This window comes from Lichenostomus cassidix, chromosome 9, assembly GCF_008360975.1.
Source record: "Lichenostomus cassidix isolate B80296 chromosome 9, HeHo_3.0, whole genome shotgun sequence".
NCBI lineage: Eukaryota > Metazoa > Chordata > Aves > Passeriformes > Meliphagidae > Lichenostomus > Lichenostomus cassidix.
The window spans coordinates 17,440,713-17,462,228 of NC_139490.1; the positions used below are offsets into that span (position 1 = coordinate 17,440,713).

General features: G+C 39.6%; 1 long non-coding RNA gene across 1 annotated transcript in view; it reads left to right on the forward strand.

The window, feature by feature from the left end:
- The window catches only part of LOC146433384 (uncharacterized), a 46,263-nt gene extending 27,141 nt beyond the window's left edge, over nucleotides 1-19,122 (forward strand). Inside the window, exons 6-7 of the long non-coding RNA XR_014854096.1 lie at nucleotides 15,104-15,169; nucleotides 15,563-19,122. This is a non-coding gene — a long non-coding RNA (uncharacterized LOC146433384). The remainder of the gene's footprint in view (nucleotides 1-15,103; nucleotides 15,170-15,562) is intronic.
- The last annotated feature ends 2,394 nt before the right edge of the window (nucleotides 19,123-21,516 follow it).

A 21,516-nucleotide genomic window follows, 5' to 3' on the forward strand; every position in this document is an offset into this window, starting at 1 on the left:
TTCTAGGCAACATTTCAATGATGGAGGTTTATCTCGTCTTTCAATGATATTAGACATAAAAGATCTCAGGGGGTGTCTCTGATGAATAATGCTTGCTCTCTTGGTTCCAGAAGAAGGAGGAGTGTAATTACCTTGGTGCAGAGCCACGCTGCTGCTGCTGCCACAGTGCTCCTGGCAGGAGAGTTAATGGGGCTTTTTTGGTGCTGGGCTGATAATCCAGCTCACACAGACCTAGGTGTGGTGCTCAAAGATGTCATCAGATTATGCAAGATAGAAATGCTCTGAGATCTTACCAGCAGCTCTTTTTATGGAATGCTACTTGAAAGAAAGAGGGATGCTGTAGTAAGAATGCCAGTGCTCAGGTACTGTTGTTTTAATAGGATTACTACTGAATCACCAGCCTGTTTAATTAGACCTATAAAAGTTATTTAGCAAGGTGTGGATTGGGGCTTGGGGGAGGAATATCAAGAGCGCAGCATGTCTGGAAAAGTGTCTATAAAAATCCATCTATAAAAGTCTCTTACTATGTGGTCTAATTAAGGCCTGGATACAGCACATACATTACTCTGCAAAACAAACAGGTTGGTTTCTGTTTGACGCACTTTATTTTTATAACCTGATTACAAACTGAAAGAGTTTGTTAATTTAGCCTTAGTTTGGGTATACAGCAGAAAGCAGGGCTTGTCACTGGTTTGGATCAGCCCTACTCCAGGCATTCTTTGGAAATAAACACAACTGAATCAAGTTGTATCAAATAACTGCTTTTCCAAATAGTTAATTTGCTTTTTCTTGTTGGTGTAAGGTTAGATTATAAACATATCAATGGTATCCAGCTTTTGCCTGCTGCCTGAGGGAAGTTAGCATACTCCCATGTCTGGAAGAGGGAAAATAATTTTTAAAATGTGGAAAGCTGAAAGGCAGAACCTTGATAGTGAAACTATAAGAAGAATATTTTGAGTTGCAGCTGCACTGAAATGTGGGATGGCCCAGCTGAGAATGGGAGAATGGTGACTCCACGAGTGCTGTTCAATGAACAGTTGAGCATGAACTTGCCATAATTATTGTGTTTGTGCTCAGTGACAGCAGGGCAAACATCAACTAACCCTGAAGTCATTCTACTGCCACTGCTTACCAGCAGAGTCTTTGCTCTATATCATGAAATTATTCACAGCTTTTGACGTGGTTTGTTGCTCTTTCTTAGGTCTTGCTGTCACTAGGTTATTTCCTAAGGATGGCCATGAGAAATGTTTGTTTTTTACAATGAGGGTGGTCAAACACTGGGACAGAGCCCCACCAGGCTGTTCAACCACCATCCTTGGAGCTGCTCATAACTCACCTGCACTAAACCCTGAGCAATCCAACACTGAAGTTAGTTCTGCTTTGAGGAAGATGTTGCCCTTCAGGGCATCTTCCAACCTAAACTGTTGTATTTTTTTGCATTATATGGCCAAACTACACAGCCAGCCTATGAGGCATGAGATGGCTGATAAAAAGCTATAGTACAGAGCTGCACTGAGTCCTTCTAATACAGGTGGTGGCTGCAGTCAGGTCAGTCAGCTCTGGAGTTGTTTTGGTGTTGCAGTGGTTGTTCAGTAACCTTCAAATATTATAAGGTGACACTGTCTCCACTGGCTCACCTTGGCTTCCCAAATGAGCAACCAGCTCCATGTATTGAAGGTAAATAAAATCTCTGGTTATGTCTAGTGTGCAAGATGTAAAGAGCACCTCAAACACTATGAAATCACAGCACGAATACCTGATAGTATTGAAATAAATACTATCTACTAGTATTCTATTTCTAAATAAAATAGAAATTAATTTGAAGCCAAGCAAGTCTAAATCTAACACAGCTGATTTGTTTATGTTCTCCAGCACAGAGGAACAGGTTATGCTCAGATGTTCTCTAGGCTTGTTTTAGTGTGTTCTCACCCTTATCTCCTGTATGCCTCTCCTTTGCTGCACTGCTCTTATCTGCTAGAGAAAAATCTAAAATAAACATCTCAGTGAGGTACCAGATGTTTCAGTAGTTTCTTAGAGGGAATGAGCAATGCATTGTGCAGGTAGGAAATAGTGCTTCTGTTTCATGAAATAGGGGGGAAAAAAATGTAACTAAATCTGTCTGTAACAGGCTTCCAAAATAGTGGGGATCTGCGGGTGGTGGGTTACTGGGTGAGAACAAATTTATGGCCTAGGAAAAAATAATCCTGGTAGGATATAGTAGGATTATTGGAAATGACAAGATACAAGGTTCTGCTGGATATTTTTTCATTATGGTGAATGCTGGCTCTGGTTAAAAAGATTGTCTATCTGGCTCTAGATCAAAAACCAGGCCTTTGCTTGTCGCAAACTTGTAAAACTCGAAGAGGAAGAAGAAAAATCAAGAAAAAACATAGCTGTTTTTTTTCTCTGCTTGCCTGCCTTGTCCCATTCTTCCAGCTTCTCACACAAGCATAATGGTTTGCAAAGGGGTGTTCTTTAGGGCACAAGAACTGTTCTACACCAATCTGGCTTCTAAATCCAAGTAAATGAAAGTTCTATCAGTCTTTTCCAGCACTTGCCATTTCACTTTTTCCCAGCTATTTCTCCAGCACAAGGAGCAGGATTTTAAGAGTGAACTAATGCTATTGCCACATGGTGTCCTGAATGCCTGGGAGGGCTGTGCAAGTTAAATTCTGAGTGATGTTCGTGCTGGCATTTGGGATGGTTATGGAGGAATTTAATGGAGCTATGCTGATTTATACATGTGGAGTACAAGGCCTTTCATATGTCTAGTTTCTACTGTTTTATAGGTCCTTTTTTTAAATTTTATTTTATTGCTGACTGCCAGCCAAAGTGATTTCCTTTCATCTTTTTCTGGCCAAAGCTTGAGCTCAGTGTCATGGGTTGTCATGATGGACAGAGCCCCAGGGCTGTGCTGATGCCATGAGCAGCTCCCAGTGAGGTGCACCTGGGAGCAGGGGGCTCTTGGGCATTGTCCTCAGACTGGGGGCAGAGCAGGAGGAGCAGCAGTGTGGCACTGATGCTGTGGGTCACAGGGGGAGCAGCATGTGGCACTGATGCTGTGGGTCACAGGGGGAGCAGCAGTGTGGCACTGATGCTGTGGGTCACAGGGGGAGCAGCATGTGGCACTGATGCTGTGGGTCACAGGGGGAGCAGGAGAAGCAGCATGTGGCACTGATGCTGTGGGTCAGAGGGAGAGCAGCAGTGTGGCACTGATGCTGTGGGTCACAGGGGGAGCAGCGGTGTGGCACTGATGCTGTGGGTCACAGGGAGCAGCAGTGTGGCACTGATGCTGTGGCTCACGGAGGGAGCAGCAGTGGCACTGATGCTGTGGGTCACAGGGAAAGGCTGCAGCTCTCAGCTCAGACCGGGTTTCACCCTCAATGCTGTGGGAGGCTTGCCAGTCTGGTGATTCCCTCTCCTCTCCTCTCCTCTCCTCTCCTCTCCTCTCCTCTCCTCTCCTCTCCTCTCCTCTCCTCTCCTCTCCTCTCCTCTCCTCTCCTCTCCTCTCCCTCTCCTCTCCTCTCCTCTCCTCTCCTCTCCTCTCCTCTCCTCTCCTCTCCTCTCCTCTCCTCTCCTCTCCTCTCCTCTCCTCTCCTCTCCTCTCTCTCCTCTCCTCTCCTCTCCTCTCCTCTCCTCTCCTTCTCCTCTCCTTCTCTCCTCTCCTTCCTCTCCTCTCCCTCCTCTCCTCTCCTCTCCCTCTCCTCTCCTCTCCTCTCCTCCTCTCCTCTCTTCCTCTCCTCTCCTCTCCTCTCCTCTCTCCCTCTCCTCTCTCCTCTCCCTCCTCTCCTCCTCTCCCTCTCCTCTCTCTCCCTCTCCTCTCCTCTCCTCTCCTCTCCTCTCCCTCTCCTCTCCTCTCCTCTCCTCCTTCTCTCCTCTCCTCTCCTCCTCTCTCCTCTCCTCTCCTCTCCTCTCCTCCTCCTCTCCTCTCCTCTCCTCTCCCTCTCCTCTCCCTCTCCTCTCCTCTCCTCTCCTCTCCTCTCCTCTCCTCTCCTCTCCTCTCCTCTCCTCTCCTCTCCTCTCCTCTCCTCTCCTCCTCACCTTGGTTTAAACCTGTTTTAACTCTCCTGGCTCCCACAGAGCCTGCCTCTGCTGCAGAGAGAAGTGGCCAAAGAATTGGGCATTTTCACTCCTATTTTCTCTTTCTGTTTTTCCAGCCTTCTGTCTCACCCTCTTTGCCAAAAGCACTCTTTGGCGACTGGCAAACTAATTGGCCAGAGGAGGTGTCATCAAAAATTCATCTCAGATAATTAGACATTGAGCTATCATTATCCTTGAGGTTCAATTCATTTTTGTTTTCATTAGCTCAGTGGTTCCCCGTGGCAGATATTTCTGATAATTTCCCAGCACGGAGGGGGTCATGAGTGCTGGCATTCTTTCAGACGTGCTTCCCTTGCATGTCCTTGCTTACTTAGCAGGAGTTGGGGGAAAGAGCTGGCTTGGTCAGGCTGCGAATTCCTGGTTTTGTCTGTTTTATAACAGATCAGCTTATGTAAGAAACAGAGGTCTCACTAAACTTTGACAAAAAGCTGACAAACTCAATGTTTGTGAAGGAGCATTTCTGCTTTCCCAGCATTTTCAAATAAATGCCATTTCAAACAGCTGTTGATAGTGTTAAGAAATCCCATTTGCATTTTGTGTCGTTCTAATTATATAGTAATTAATTTCTGATATAATGGCAAATTGATATTAGAATGAGGTCCTTGAAATTGTATTGCTTTATGTGAAGTAGCACTCTTTTGGTTATGAGTCCTTACATATGAAAGGAATATAACAAGATTTCTGCCAGTAGAGCCTTACGACTTTTAAATTTTTAATGCAACACTGAAATGTAAAAAAAAAATTACTGGCATTTCCATAGTGAGGAATAATCTGCCGAAATAATCTGCATAAAAAAAACCTTTAATTTTTTTAAGCTGCTGTTCTATATTGTGCAGAAATAAACAATTCCAAATACTAGAGCCAGTAAAACAAGGAATTTGTGTGATTTTTTTTTTTTTTAAAAACATCCTGATATTTTGGAATTTGTTTTCATTTTTAATGAATAATCAGAAGCACAAGAATATTTCCCCAAAATACATACCTAAAATTTTCTTGATTCAACTGAGATAGTCATGGGAATGTAATTTTGAAAGAGAAGCTGTAATTACTTGATATGGTTGAAAGAAAGTTAATTTAGGATCAATATGCTCTTACAGAAAATAGAGGCTGATAAAAAAAAATTAATTTAAGGAGTTTTCATTGTATGAATGTGTCATATTTTATTATACACTTTATGTCCCTCAAGTCCAATGTTGTTGGACTGCATTTACGTATTTTAAATTTATAAATATTTGAATGCATTTTAAAAATGTATTCATATTTTCTGAACACCTGCATGCTCAGCCTTTTCCAGAAAACTATATCACCTGTCTTTAGAAACTTAAAATGAGCAGTCAGCACTAATTACCAGCCCTGATGCCACTGATTAAAATGCTCTGCGGCTTCTCTCTCTGGCTGTTGATTGCTTCCTGCTAGGAGAGGAGCTGTGGTGCTGCTCGTACCTTGGAGATGTGGAAATTGCAGTTAATTTCCAGCTCGTCTGTACTGTGTTTGTGCCTCCTGTAAATTCCAGGCTGCGCTCAGGATGCAGAGGGACACAAGGAGGCTGTGATCAGGTTGCACCCTGCGCTTGTCACCAGCAGCTCGTGGTTTGCGTTGGCCAGGAGGGCTGGGAGGGCGTTGGGAACAGAGCCTGGCCTGCAGCAGAGTTAAGTAAACAGGACCCTGCAATAACTCCCGAGTTCCTGTTTGGTTTTAATCAAATCTGGTTTAGTTTCTTGAGTAGAGATGGAGTTTATTCAAAGATTTCAGTGAGCACAGAGCTGTTAGGAAAGACAGGTGGGGCCATTAAAGCCATGCTCAGCTCTGTGTCACATATCTCAGGTTCATCCCACCTGAAGCTCATCTCACTGAGTTTAGTGCTAAATTTCTCTGGCACACTCATTGTCTTTAGCTATGCTGATGGGTACCAGCTGGAAACAAGGCTGAGTGAAATAGGAACTTTCTAAAATTGTCTTTATTAAAATTTTTTATCTTCCTGTAGTCTCTAGCTTGTACTTCTGAGTTATGAGCAACAAAACCACACACTGTGTAGGCATGTAGATTTCCCAGAGGTTTTATTTCACATTTTTCAAGGATTTGCCTTTTTTTTTTTTTTTTTTTTTTTGTAAATCTTCTAGGCTCTCTTCTCCGTGATGAGCTGCTTTATCACATTACCCTGGGGGAAAAGTATGTTATTCTGTACACTTAAACTGGATGGAAAGATGAGTGAGGGTCACTCATTCTGCCCTTGACTAAGGAAGCAGAGTGGCCCTTTTACTGGTGAGTTGAATCTAGTAAAAAATTTCATTCTAGTATATTAGCTAGTAGTTTGATAATTTAAAACACCAAATTCTTTCATTGGTATTATCCTATATATTTGCAAGCCAAATAATGACGTGAAAAGATTTTAAGGAATAACAAAGTGAACTAGTGTGAGTGATGTGTTTTCATCCTTATTTTAAAACCAGGTAGAAATTAATAAAAAGCACCAAATAAGTAATATCTCTATTTAAAAAATGCGGTATCTTTGTATCTTGAGAGCAAAGCAGCCTTTAGAGTGAAACAATATTGAAGAATTCATGGGCATGTTCAGTGTTAAATAACATGGTGAAAGGACATGGAGACCTTCATCTTTCTTTGATAAAGTAAAGTATTTTTGAAATGAACATCTTATCAGATCAGGAAAGCTGGTAATATTGGCAGATCAGCACAACTCAGTTATGTCAATCTGACATTTGATCATAAGTAATGTACTTTTGGTAAGAGAGAAAGTCAAAGTGAAGGACATCACAACTTTCATAAGCAGTGTTCCAAACTCAGAAAGATGTTGTTTTAGAAAGATTTTCTCTTTCCATTTCAAGTACCAATTCCACTATTACATTCTCACAGAATGAATTCTTGCCTCAGTCTGTTTCCTGGATTCAGACATTTGACTCTGTTAGCTCAGGAATCCATGGCACAAGGGAAGTTTGAGGTTTTTTCCAAGACGTTGCTGTAAAGAGTTTTGTAACTAAGCTGTTGAGCTGACTGCAGAACTTTTCCTAATTCATTATCTTGATGATCTGTGATTTAATTCCTTTTAAGAAACACTTGTCTTTGAGTGTCTCTTCATCACTAGTTAAACTTCCATGCCTGATATCAATACATGTTGATTGATAAATGAGAGAACCTCTTCCCAGATATTAATTTCACCATTGTTTTCTTGCACTATTATCAAGTTTCCTAAGCTGGTACTTTCTGCAGGTTGCTAGACAGCTGCCCTTGAAGGCTGTTATCCATCTGAAATATACAGCACATCACTTTTTCTGTCCCTGCTGATATCCTGTGGGACATGAATAAGCTGCAGACTGAGTACCTGCATTGTGGAATAGATCAGACGTGAGAATATATTAGGCAAAGCAGTCAGTCTCTACTAATTGTACCTAATCAGTGGCTAATTTATGGCTTTTGCCTTGCAGCATAGGTGAGGCAAAGCTTGCATTTGCCCACAGCATACACCGTAGACCTACTTTAACCTGCATCACTGCAGGTGAATTCAGTATAAATTCTTGTTTCGTAAAGATTTCTATGGTAAGGTAGTAATTTGTCTGGCAGTGTGAAGCCCTGCCCTTTAACTAGAGGTAGTTTGTATCTACTGCATTTATGGGCATTTATAGTGAGCTCACTTATCAATATACCTTTGATACAAAGAGCAATTACAGGATTTTGTAAATTATAAATTAAATGGACAGGTATCTTCAGGTCAGGTCAATTTATTAGCTAAAATTCTTGGTTTGATGACAGTGCTTTCATGACTTGCTTTGATGACAGTGAATTGGTCAGCTTTTAAATCTTGAGGTTTAGAATGGGAGTCAGATACAGTCTAGAAGCCCTGTGATATCAAGTTCCCTCTGAAGTTTCTGTTACTACATTAGAAATGGTCTTTTTCTTATATCTGCTTCAGGCTGAAAGCAAAAATCCAGAAGGATGGAGTCATATACTTTTCAACTTTAGAAGGACATTGTTCACTTCACTGTGTTTATTTTTAGCTGTGCTGTATTAAGCACACCTAAAAAATGCATTGGTATACTGAGCCTTTGAAAATGAGAATAACAACAAGCAACAAATGAGTTAGACTTTATCCTTGTTTTTCTGTAGTTACCATCCCCACGGTGAATTTCAAAGATGCATGTGTGCATCTTTAAGAGCTCATCCATTTGCAACATGGGTGAGTGTTTCCTTTGGGCATTTCTCATACACACATTGCCCCAGGGGCAGAGGAGATCCATCCTTGCTTCCTGCTGTGCCTTGGTACTCAAAGGAAGCACAGAAGCCCCCAGGACTGACTCCAAAGGTACATGCTTGAGCATTTTACTGAGCTGGATTAGGATGATATGAAAGTTGCAAGTTCTTCCCAAGATCCCTAAGTACCTTGTTTTAAATGGGTTGCTAAAAAGCAGAAATTGGGAAAAGAAGTACTTGTCTTTCTACCAGAATACAATAGTTGAGATGAAAACTGTAGTAGCTGCCTGTGAAATGTTCCTAAACTCTCCTGTGTACCCCCTGAAGCAGGAAGAGATTTGGTGCTTGATTGGATAGAAGAAAAGTTGTTTAGTACTCATGAGTCATTGGCACTACAAATTCAGGCTAAAGCGTGAGAAATGTCTTATTGGTTATATTTGCTTCAGTGTCCCAGTTGTCCCAACTGTGTTTATAATCAAAATGCAGATAAATAGGTATGGGATTAACTATCTGTGTCATTCAGGGATGACAAGAGTAGGGTAGGATGGGCTCTGAATGCTTTCAGTAGGACAATTTCTGAAGGTTGTTGGGAGCCTTTATCCCAGAATCTGGAGCTACTTCTCAATAAGTTGGAAGTACACACACGAAATAGCATAAATCCTGAAATTTGAGACTTTTTTTTATTCTTTCAAACAGAGAAACAACCTGACTTCTGCAAGGAGAGTTAAATATTTCTCTGGTCCTTGCTGGACTGCCTTGTACGAGGCAATAGCACATAGATCATCTTTTTCAAATATTGATACTGAAACAAAAAGAGTAATTTTTCAAGAAAATTGCCACTGTCATCAGAATTCACCATATCATCACAAAAATAATTTTTATTAGTAGAAGTTTACTCCTACCTGCTAATCCAGCCAAATAATTTAAGGTTTACCTCATTCTTGGCAACAGTTTTTCTAACATGCTAATTATTTTATATTTGTACTTAGAAATTGCATTCTTCTAAATAATGATCCTGAGGCCTTCAACCTAATTGCCATATTTTGTTTCCTTGGCTGATATTTGGGGTTTCTGCTGTTCCCTCCTCCTTTTTCTGTCTTCCAGGCGCTGCCTGCTGCTTCTCTGCAGTGAGCAGTTATCGCCCTCCTTTCAGCCATATGGTGTGGAGACACAGCAAGGCAGTGCCTTTCCCATGACCATGGTGGGAAGGGGGACTCAATCAACCAGAACTGAAAAGTGGAGATATTTCTTTTTTCCCCCCTGTTTTCCTTGGTGGTAAGAGGTAGACTTTGCCACCAACCTTTCTTCCTTTAAGAGAGGTTAAACTGAATTAACTGGAATGAAAGCTCACAGCCAGTTTGGTCCTGCCAGATAAATATTTGTATTTACTCAAGCAGCAAAAGAAAGTTCCTGTAAAATGCAGGAGAGTAAGCAGACTGGACAGAAACAGTGTCAAGGTGTGAGAGAAGGTAAGCAGCACATGTGACATAATATTTGGAGTCCAACTGCATTGAAATCTTAGTTTAGGCACATCAGAAGCTCTTGACCTAAAAGCCAGAAGTTAACATTTATTGTAACTGGGAGCTTGTTGTATCTACTGCAGATCAACATTACATTTATTCTGTGAATGTATTTATTGTATTTGTTAGAATGACCAATATTTACTCCAGAAGAGAGGAAATTATATCCCCTCTCTGAGAAAAGTGGTGTTTAATAGTTGCAATTCATCTTTTTTTAATTGAATGGGTGAGGTTCTTATATGTGAAACAAATGATTTTGTGGCCATAAGTATAATACTTCTGGTCACAAATAATTTAGTAAATTTAGTGTCTCACTATTACAGTTTCTGAGGACCTGACCTGAGCTAGAACACACTGATCTGTCAGACCTTCATCCATGGCTGCAGGTTTTCAGTGGCCTGCTGGTGTTTCAGCATTCCTAAAGCCTGTTCCTGCTTTTTTTCTGTGTCCTGGCATTAGATTATATCCTAAAGGTATAGCGATCCCTTAAAATACCGTTTTCTACCTGTTCATTTTCTATGTATCTTCCAATTATTTGTAAGGTAAAACAAAATGGGATTGGCAAGAAATATTTTTTCTTATTTCTATCCATGTTTCTTTGGGTAGGAAGATCTCTTAAGAAGCAGATGGAGTAATTTGGTAAATAACATGGGAAAGTGGATTATGTCTAGAATCACAGGCAATATATATTTTTCATGATAATGTCTGTCCTAGATATGAAATGAGTCAGAGAATTGAAATAAATAAACAGGAAACTAGAAAATAAAAGTCTCATACAATTAGAATCATAGAATCAAAGGAATTACTTGGGTTGGAAGAGACTTAAAAGTTATAAGTGAGATCAGTGGGAGCTATTTTTATTTATCATTGCATCTCTCAAATGACTCCTGGAGAATAGTTCTATGAAATTGTAATTGAAAAATGAAAGAATGAGTCTAAGGTAGGTGTCAAAATGTTTTTAAAGACAGCACTCAAGACATGTTCTGGGAACAGAAAGTGGTAGTTATGTTTCTTTTGTCCAGTCTGGTGATAAATATAAATACTATTCTCAAAGAAGGCCAGAGTCATTCCTATTCAGCAGAATAGCTTTGTGTATCTTCCTCAAACTTCCCATTTTGTATCTTCCCTCAGCCTACAATTTGTTATTTACATGGCATATTTAAGAGTAATGCTGTTTCCATTCTTCCTAGGGAACATTAAACTTGACTGTTATAGAGGACTCTTGCAGTCAAAACAGAACTCAGAGATATCCAGACTATGGTCAGCTCAGAAACCCAATCTACTCTGATCTACTCTGCAAAATGCAGAGCTGGTGCTGCAAGGAGTTCTTGCAGCTCCCAGCAAGAAATGAAACTTCTCAGCACCCAGAAGGATGGCAAGAGCTCTGTTTTTGCAGTCCCCAGCTCACACACAGCACACGAAAGTGTAAATATCCCCAGTGCTTTGAAAGGACCAATCCCATTGTTTGCAGCGCAGCAGAACTGATCCTTTGGATGGATGCAAGTGTTTGACTTGGCCTTGGAGGCCTTAACTCATTATTTCTCTGGATATCAGATTATTCTGGGGAGAAAACATGTCCTGCAGAGCAAACAAACAGAGGGGGAGTTCAGTGCAATCCTTTGGCCTACAAGCATGGTAATGATTTCAGTTGAAATAATCAAATATATTCAATGGGTTGAGGGCTTTCTTCATCTGATTAAAAGCTAATGAGGCATATGAATACCAAATATTACTTGTCACTTGAATCAGTAATTAATAATCACAGACTGAGCTGTCTTTAAACAGCTAGTTCTAAACAAACCGGGTTGATATGATGTCAGCTTTAAAAATCAGCTAGATTTGAAATGGATATCAAGGGTGCTTTCAAAAAGCCTATTGCAGTAGTAGCTGTGTAAGACAGAGCTAGGTGGATGCATTAATATTTGAGCTGTCAGATTTGCTATTCAATTTACATGTCAAGTGTCAATCTGATGGGCTATCTTGATAAATCCCTACAAACTCTACTTAGTGCAAAAACTTTCTTGTTTGACAGTTCAGATTTAGAGGCTTCCAGCCAGGCTCTTTTCCCTTTGAAACTAAACACAACTTAGGACATAAAAAAGTACTCCTTACACATACAGATGGACTCTAGAGGTCAATAGATGAGTTGTGATATGTGATAATTGCTCACCAGTCAGGGATCTGGGCCAGGGGAGGAAATGCAATGGCACTGAGTGTCCTGTGCTGTGAACCCCTTGCTCCTCTTAAGGAGATTATTATCATTTCTGCTGCAACATTGGCTTTAATGGGAGCTTTCTCCATGAGCTTCAATAATTGCACAAAGCAGATAAGTGTGGGCTTTAAGGCATTTTACTTAGGAAGGGATTATTATTTACCTTTTTAATGGCCAAGTATAATTGTGTCTATGGTATTACCTCTTTCCACTGAAGATTCCACCCAAATTCTTGCACTGTTTCATAGAGGCACAGTTACAACCTCATAGTGAATAAAATCCTGAGAAGTCACACATCTCTCCACTGGTTGAAGCTGCAGGTGTTTGAGCAATATTATCTTATCATTAGGTCATTACCAGCAATGTGAAGGACAGCTCTTTGTCCTAGATCAAAAGACTGTGGATATACTTTGTACTTTTTTCTGGCACCCTGTCAGACTGTGAAATCTGAAATACTTCATCTTACATTTTAAAAAAAATTCTCTTTTTAATCCTAAATTGACATTCTTGTTAAACATTCAGCTTCAGACATCAACATCTCTTTCTCCTAAATATTCTGCTGTGATGGGTTAAAGAAGTAACAAAAAAAGAAAAAAAGAGTCCATGTTTTAGTATTTAATATGGTACTAAGTGTTTTCATTTGACTGATATTTTAGAATATCAAATAAATTACTAGGGAAGTTTATTATTTTATACAAGAAATTATACAAGAAATTGATGATTTACAGGTCAATATGTAGATTTCTGCATGGCACCATTGTTAGCAGATCTTGTGAATTTAGGGTTGCTTTTTCCCCCCTTGAATGCCAGGTAAGCTTTCTAAACTAAAGAGCTTAAGTATTGCTACTGAACATTACTGTTAGCAGAGATGGAATAAGGTGTAGCTCATGTTATTTTGTGGGAAGAGAGAGAGTTTTGTTTGATAACAGTGGCAAGTTTAGCTCCCTCTTTTGTCAGAGAATTCCTAATGGGCTAAAGCAGAAAGGGAAGTGAAGGGAAAGCAGGGGAAAAAAGGAGGAAAAGCAGGGAGAGAGGAAAAAAGGAAGGAAAAAGGTAGAGAAAATAGGAAAAAAATATTTAGGCACTGAAAGTGGGAATTGACATCTTAATCCTGACTAAATCCACAAGTTAGTTTAAGTCCCTCTATCCTCCATACATGCCTCTAGCCATGAAAATGGTTCTGCTTTGCTGCAAATCCCTCATGCTCCTACAATTCCTGCTTTTGTGCATGACCATGTCTGCTTTGCCCTAGCTCTGCTGTGACCTCTTGGTGATGTTCTCATCCAGATGGTAATGGATTATGTGCTGGGGATATGTGTGATAGAAAATTTATGCTCCCAAACAGAGACAAGCAGGGCTGTGGAACTGTTTGAACTCTAGTTTCTCCTGTACCAAGTTTGGCCCAGACTGTTCTTCTCATGGGGGAAAGGACAGCATATCAACCACAGCATAGCTTTAGTCTCCTTCTGCCAGCTGGTTTTATCAACTACAACAGATGATGGCATATCCTTAATATTCTTTGACAGTACAATATTTTCACCTAGACTGTCTATTCCAGAATGATGCTTCTCTGATAGAATGGCCAGTCAATCTCACAGCATGATAGAAAACAGATGTAAGATTAGGATGCAAAGTAGTTTTCCAGATACTTGGTCCCAGCATGCTGAACAACCCAGCCCTAGAGTTAACCAGGCAAGTGCTGACACATGTCTTATAGCAAAATATCACTCACAGCCACAGTTCAAAGGCCTTGCTACCCTCCAGGGCAATTAATACAGCATCACGTTCAATGGTGCTTGAACCAAATCCATGGAACTCTCGGGGGAGGGATAGGGAAGCAATCTCAGAGCTCAGACAAGAGCAGCATGCTGCTGCAGCTGAAGTTTCAGTCCCTAGGAACACAATCCCTCCTTAAGAGTGCTTGTGTGACAATGCATTATAAAAAGCAGATTCTTCTGCCATTAACATTTTTGACAAAAGTTTCATTAGGTTCACTGAATAAAAGTTCAGACTCTAGATGTGGATCTCCACTTTTCAAAATATATTTATCACAAAGGTTGCTCCAAGTGTTTGTCAATTGTGCTTTGAATAAGAATTTTAAAGACCATTTAGGACAAATAAATGACAGATTCGTGCTGTACATATACATTTTTTTAAAATGAAATGATATGTATATATTCAGTGATAGTTTTAGTAATACTAACAGCTAACCATAATAAGTTTTGCTTCAAGTAAGTACCCGAAGTGATCACTTCTCATTTTAGAAATTATGGGCAGATTTGAATAATAATGCTTGTATTATGCAGCATTTATCCAACTAATGATGCTATTGAAAGTGCTGAGGCGTCTCACAGTATAATTTAGCACTTGGTGTGAATGTGATTTGATAGCCACCCTGTACCTGGGATGCCTGAAATGAACTGTGCCTATGATATAATTGTGTTGTGCTATAGAGTGCAGGGAACAACAACAAGTGGCTTTTACCTCCTGATTTCACTTCTTCAGTTGCCACTTTGGTTTCTGTTTGTTAATGTATGGCTGAGGTGCTCCCACTGATCCTCCTGCAGGGACCATGGCTGTTCAGTTCACAAAGGAGGAGAAGCTGTGTGTGGATGTGCTCTGCACTCTGCTGAACACCAATATTGAACGGGATGTGTTCATTCAGGCACTTCTTGGGAATTCCCAGACTGGTCATATCCAACAGAAACTAATAAGTAGTTCAAGCTCCGTTGTAATTAAATGTAGCATATGAAAATGAGCAAATGAAAGAGTAAAACCTTTGTGCTTTTACTGTTTGAGAAAATTAATATTTTAGTGGTGGTTCCATGCACCATATTTTTTTTTCTTTAAGGAGGAGAAGCTCTGCAATCCAACAGGACCTATGTTTACGGTCTGTTCTATAGATTAAGTGCTCATGGTGATCAGTTTATTACCAATGTGCATGTATGTATTTATTAATTTTTAAATTAATTTCTTTTTGTAGGTGAGAAAGGTGAATCTCAGCAAGTCTTGTTTGTTTGCTTGTTGTTTGTTTTTTTTCCTTTTTCTTCCTTTATTTTTTTTTCAGATTTACAGGGTCAGTTGCACATCAGAATCTCCATACCTGTTTTTCTCCTCTATTAATTTCTCTCAGGTAAGTTTAAAAATTCTCTTGTAACCAAGCATGATTTCTAACATTCTCATGTAGTTGTCATGGATGTTGACAAAGGTGGTTGTTTCAGGCTGCTTCTTACAGCAGAGGTGCTTGAATTTCAGAAACCCTATTCAACAATGTATGTGATATATTACTGAGCCTTTATAGGGAGGGAATGATTGCAATATCAAATTGTATTTTTAGATCAGCCTCTTGAACACACACTGGTATTAGGAAGATCTGTCTTTACATTTGCAGATTATATGAGTTCTTAAATGCAGGAGTCTCATATATAAATGATTGCTTTGATTGGTCTTAATATTTTTTAGGTGTCTTGTTAGTGAGCATAGCTGAGGTTGTTGGATAAAATTTTTTTTTTCTATTTTTTTACAGGAAAATACTTGCTTTTCCCCAGTGGGAAATTTGGTTGCCATCTGTAGAACATCTTTCCTATAAATCATTACTTTGATTATTTGCGCTGTCAGTTAAGCAAATTCATCCCTGCCTGGTCACTCTAAAACAATAGTTTGAGGATCTATTGTCAAGTACTTCCTTCTTTATCTTTCACTGTCAGAAGTTCAATGCTAAGCAATGCAAAAAGACTTTTTATAATTACTAGTTTGGAACAAGTAGTTGATGGGCCAGAAATTGCTTGGGAAAAGTCTTTGTGCAATAGTAAAGCATTTTGAGATAGAATATATAGCAAGGTCTAGAAATGGACAAAAATATTCCAAGAAACCACAGTTGTTCTGAAGAAACTAGCCTGAAATTATTTGAAAAAGTCATGATTAAAAAATCTAAATTTGAATTTTTTTTCAAATTTGCTCATGCATTGTCCTTCATCCCCTGTAACTGATTGTGTTTAATGGGCCTCTGATGCCTCCTTTTATATGATTTTCCTTTCATAGCTCATTTTACTTTTATTGCCTCTCTCTAGATCAAAGGCATAGGAAGAAGAAAAGAAAAATGGTGACTAAGAATGATGTCTGCAATCTTTCACATTTTGGCATTATTTTTCTAAGTATTCTTACCTTGATTTAATGCAGCTTTTGCTAGTTATAATTTTAGGAGTCACTGTGGGTAATTCTTCACCATCCTGGATACCCCAACCTTTCATGCATTTATAGAAGTTAGTGCTTTGCCAGCCACAGTGATAAAAATTCAAGCCCAGTATATTTAGAGATTCTAAATGAATTTCAGTTGCTTTCTTTAGATTTTATTTGCCATCTGGCTATGCAAGCCAGTATAGCTTTTTTTTTTTCATTATTTTGAGACTTCGAAAGCTAGAGGCACAACTGTTTTTCTAAAAGAATGCCAAATTATCACGTGGCTGCAGGCACTGATGATTTTAGAGAAAACCACCAAACATTGTGAGTGAATAGTGAGCCACCTCCACATTTCATGTGCTGGGTTTCAGAAGCCCAGCATGAAATGCAGCTCCTGGGCAGTGTGGGGGTCTTGTAAACACTGAAAACTCTTCTCCCAGTTTCAATTGCTGTTCTTGTGAGAGGTTTATGGCCCCTAGTGAAGAGTTGTAGTGCTGAGCAACACAGGTATGTTTGCAGGAAGTGATCCCTTAGATTGCACAATCTTTCCAGGGTACTTTTAGTCCACAGGAAATGGAGAGCTCCTGCCTGCCATGTGAATTCCCACAGCCTGCTGTGGTTGTGGCTGCAGTTCTCACAAGGAGTGGCTTTGTTTTGTTGTAGGTATTAGCATGAACACTTCTCCACAGTGCTCTGATGTCTTTGTCCTCCTTCTCTTCCCATGCCAAACCTCTTCCTCATCCACTGCTTTGGCCTCTTTCAGCAGTGATATCCTTACTAATGCAAAGTAAGTAAAACTTGGGATGGTATAAGTCTTTTTTGGTAATGACTGTGCAGCTGAATATCATCTTCCATTAATCTGTCAGCAATTAGCCTTTTGTTTAAAAATAATAATAATACTAGTAAGAGGATATTTAAAAGTTGAATGGGCCTGGAGATGTAATTTTAAAGTGAAATTGTACATTGTCTAAATTCTGCTTGAAGGTACAGCTCTACTGAACAAAGTGGGGAAAAAGTCCTTGGAGGACATGGTTTAGAATTTATAAAATCCTGAAAATGGCTGTTTTATTTTCCTCTAATTTTCAGCACACATATTGCCACAGGTACTTGTAGCAGCAAAAAAATTGGATAAATTTAAGTACTTCTGCAGCACTGCATCATTTTCCAAGAAATGTGAAAAACTTTCAGAAGTGTTATTTCAACAGAGCAGTTTGCTTCTGTAATTGGTCAGACTTCTGAAAAGTCATGGATTTGGTATCTAGTAACAGCCTGAGCTATCTTCCAACTAAATAAAGCAACCTGTTCCAGGCTTGACCTCATTTTCATATATACATTAGAAAAGTCAGTGATTGTAAACACAGATGGTCCAACACATCATGTCATGCTGCTGCCCTTGTGTTGGAACACAGCTAAATCTTGCATTGAGAATGAGGATTATTATGTCAAACCAAGCACTTAATTAAGAACAGATTTCAATATTTAATGACTACACAGTAGCTTATTAAAATATTTGCACTAGTGTTTACGATGTTTGGTGGATTAAATACCAATATATTTGTTAACTGTAGAACAACTTCCTTTGCTCTTGCAGCAAATCCAGGCATTACCCCTGTGATGCTACAGAGGCTCTCTAGCCTGGAAAAGCAGATTCAATCTTTGTGCACTTGGGGTGGTGTCTGGAGAACTCAGCAGGATTTGGGAGGCAGGATACAGTCAGAGGGTACAGGGAGAAACTGAATGGACAGTTTGGTAACCTTTCCTGTAGGACTGCTGCATTCCTAAATCACTAACAGCTGGGTAAAATCTCTCTTTCCAGCTTAGCTGGAAATCCCCACTTTCTTCACTATTTAGCGTTTGGGGGGTTAAGGGGGTCTGTAGAGATCCTTGGAATCACAAAAGGATGTGCTTATGTTCACAGTCTCCAATAATTTCTTCCCTGAAATCACAGATTGAAGCTATGGGTGGTTAATTTTCCTCAGTTTAAGTTATGAAGCTTGTGAAGCCTGTTACATTTCAAACTGGAAGGGCATGGTTACAATTTAAATAATGACATTATAACTTAGGCCTTGTAGAATCCACCAGCTTTCTCCCTCATTTAAACTGTGGGTAAGAGACACATTTCCTCTTCCTGCAGCACCTCCATTGTCTTGGTGCATGGTGAAGATCCCTTACTGTATTTGTGCCATTGGCTTGCTAAGGGACAAAAGTAAAAAATAGACAATGTCTCTCGTTTCCAGAACAAAAATGTTTCAGCCTTCTTTCCTAGCAGCTCATTTAAAAATGATAAACCAACATCTCATCGCTCTTTTCCTTTGGGCCCTTTCCCTCCAGATGAAAGGAAAAAATTCCACCATTCAGCTCCCCAAACGATGCTTCTCCTGAGGAAGTCATTGCGGCTTCAAACTCTTACATATGGTATTGTGCACACACACTTAATGCTGTGGTCCTGGGAGAGATGTCAGCAATTTATATCTCCATCTGCAATAAGTTATGACCACCTGCATCAGCTCAGCCATGTGCTAATGTGCAAGCCCTGCTGCATCCCTGCTGCCTGCCCGGGCTGACATTTGTGGAGGGAGAGCAGAGCCTTGGAGATTGACGTCAGGCTGTCCTGACCTTCCGGGAGAAACGTGGCCAGTCGAGAGCACCATCCACCCCTGCAGAATGGATGGGTCAGCCTGGGGGAAAAATGTGATCTGTTGGGGATTAATCTGAAAAAAAAGAAAAAAGTATCAATATTCATAGTCTGGATGACTCCTTACAGGCAGTTCAGTGAGCTCTGCACAACATCATGGTTCCCCAGCTGCTGATTTTTGTATGCTCTGGTGGTAGAGCTGCTAGATGGGGCCTTTGGCAACAAACATAGCAATCACTTCTCATGTGTATTTCTGGTTAAATCTAAGTTAAATACTCATTTTATACCATTTAAAATGAGATTGTTGCTTGTTGTCACCAAATGTTAAGTTATCATAAAATAAATATTTTAAGTTTCTCCAGCAAGGGTTAAAAGCTTGATGGAATGATAGTTTTGGACAGGAGGACAATTTCAATGTTTATGAGATACAGCAATCCTCCTTATAGAGTTACACTCTTTAGAGCATTTATTTTCTCAATTTCTTTTATCTGGAATTAAATGTCACTCTGTATATTTGATTCTTCGCTCTGTCTCATTGTCAAAGGAGTAAAAGAAATTATTGCTGTTCAGTGCAAAATCTTAATTTTTTCATTTCAATGATATCTTCCATAGAGAAGTCTCAAAGACCCTCGATATTAGTGATGCAGCTTTGCAGCATCCTTAGAGACCAGCAGCATCATGATCAGTGTCTGAACAATAAGACAAGTCAGGCAAAGAGAATTTGAATAACTAAGCAGACAAAAAAGCTTGTGGCATAGCCAGAAAGAGAATACAGGGCTGTTTTATTTAGAGGGGAACTGTTAATTTTTAATTTAACTTTTTCCCAGAAAATAATTCCCAAAGCAATGCAAATTCAATCATTCTGAAATTGTTTCTGAGTTTGACTAGGATTTATGCAGCAATTTTAGATAAAAGTTGAAAAAGAGATGAGTTTGATTCCTGAGTGCTGAGATGAACATTTTCGTCCTGGAGAAGGTGATGTCTCTGCCTCCAGTTCCCAAAAACAGGAGGGAAGGAGGGCTGCTGCAGGGCAGGAGAGGGGCTGCAAGTGGGGTTCCTGACAAAAAATGACATGAATTTCATTACATGAAAGCAATTTTTAGTTTGTTGAAGAACCTGCTTACACAGTTCTGTTCTTAGGCTTTACTCATATATACTTTCCTTTACAGCTTCACCTGGCTGAATCACCCCTAGAAGCACATGCTGGGCTGCAGCGAGTTGGTTTGGTTATTATTGCTGGAAAATGCAGCAATAAAATGTTTTACTTATGTCATCTGGTTGGGTCAGATTATTCTGCAAACGTGTAAGTCACTGTTGTTTGAGTACATCTGTTAGGAGGAGCCAGGTCTTACACCTCACCTGCAGCTGCACTGATATGTCTTCACCTCCTTGGAATCTCTTTTTTTCTCAAAAAAGTAGTTGTGCATATAATGCTTTGTGGATGACATAATCCAAGACATTTGGGAAATCAGTTTGAGTTTAACTCTGTTAAAAGGAATGAGATAAGGGGAGGTTCGTCCCATTGTGCTATAGATGTGTGGTGCATTATGTAAGTTCTTGCAGAACTGGAAGTAAGCTCATGAAGTTTCACTGTTGATTAATCCCTACCAATATAGCCAATCATTACAGCCATTAAATATTTCCTCTATTTATACCAGTCCTGCCATGAGATCTCAGCTTGATTTCCAGACCTTGCATATTAGTACAAGGTTACTGAGGTATGTAAGAATTACTTTGGAAATCTTATTATTTTTCCTGCTTAAACAGTAGAACATACTGCGGTGATGAAACTTGGGAGCAGAGCCATTCACAGCAGAAAATTTAAGAGATTTTTACCCCTTTTTCTGTGCAAATACTTTAAGCATCTTTTGCTGCAATTTGCTTGCCTAGTTTTTCTTATTATGTAGTTTTTTTCTGTGTGAACAAGTTCAGGCCGATTGATTTTTAACAATCTGCTCCATGTAGATGACATTCACATTGGTTTTTTTACCAAGACTGTCTGGCAATCTGCTCTTTTCTAATTCTAATGCAGCGTTGTAAATGGTTTAGTACAGGGGCTTTGTTCTCTCAGGCTAAGGGAGAGAGAAAAAGTAGAACATGAGTTAATCTTGGAAGTTTGATTTTAATATTTCTCCCTGGTCTTGTCCTAAGAAAAAAACTAGGACACATGGACCTGGTGTTCAAATTCTCCTGGATCTTTATCTGGAGGAAGATATGATTTAAGCTTTCAGGAAACTTGAGTTTCCTTTTTCTGCTATCACAGTTATGCCATCTGATTGCAAGTGCATTCATTCACATGACCCTGTTAGAAAGATCTGTCAGATCTTTGACTGGTTTATCGAATTCCCCTGGGTGCCTTAGCTTTGAAGGTGGATATAATTTTCTTAATCTCTGTAGCCCCAGATCAGGAGCTCAAGCTATTTCATATAAGTGTCTTTTAAAATGTTGCTTTTTTGGGAGAAAAACTACATATTTTTCAGTGTCTTTTTCATCTCAGACTGAATAAAACCGCTGTTTTGGGCCTATGAGCAATCTAAAATTAATTCACTGGCCTTCCTATTTGTAGGCTTTGTTGTTGTGTTTGCATTTGTCACAGTAGTTCCTTCTCCAGTGCTTAAAGGACTATTTGCACTCTCCTTTTTGTTTTTTCTTGTGGAGACAGCTTT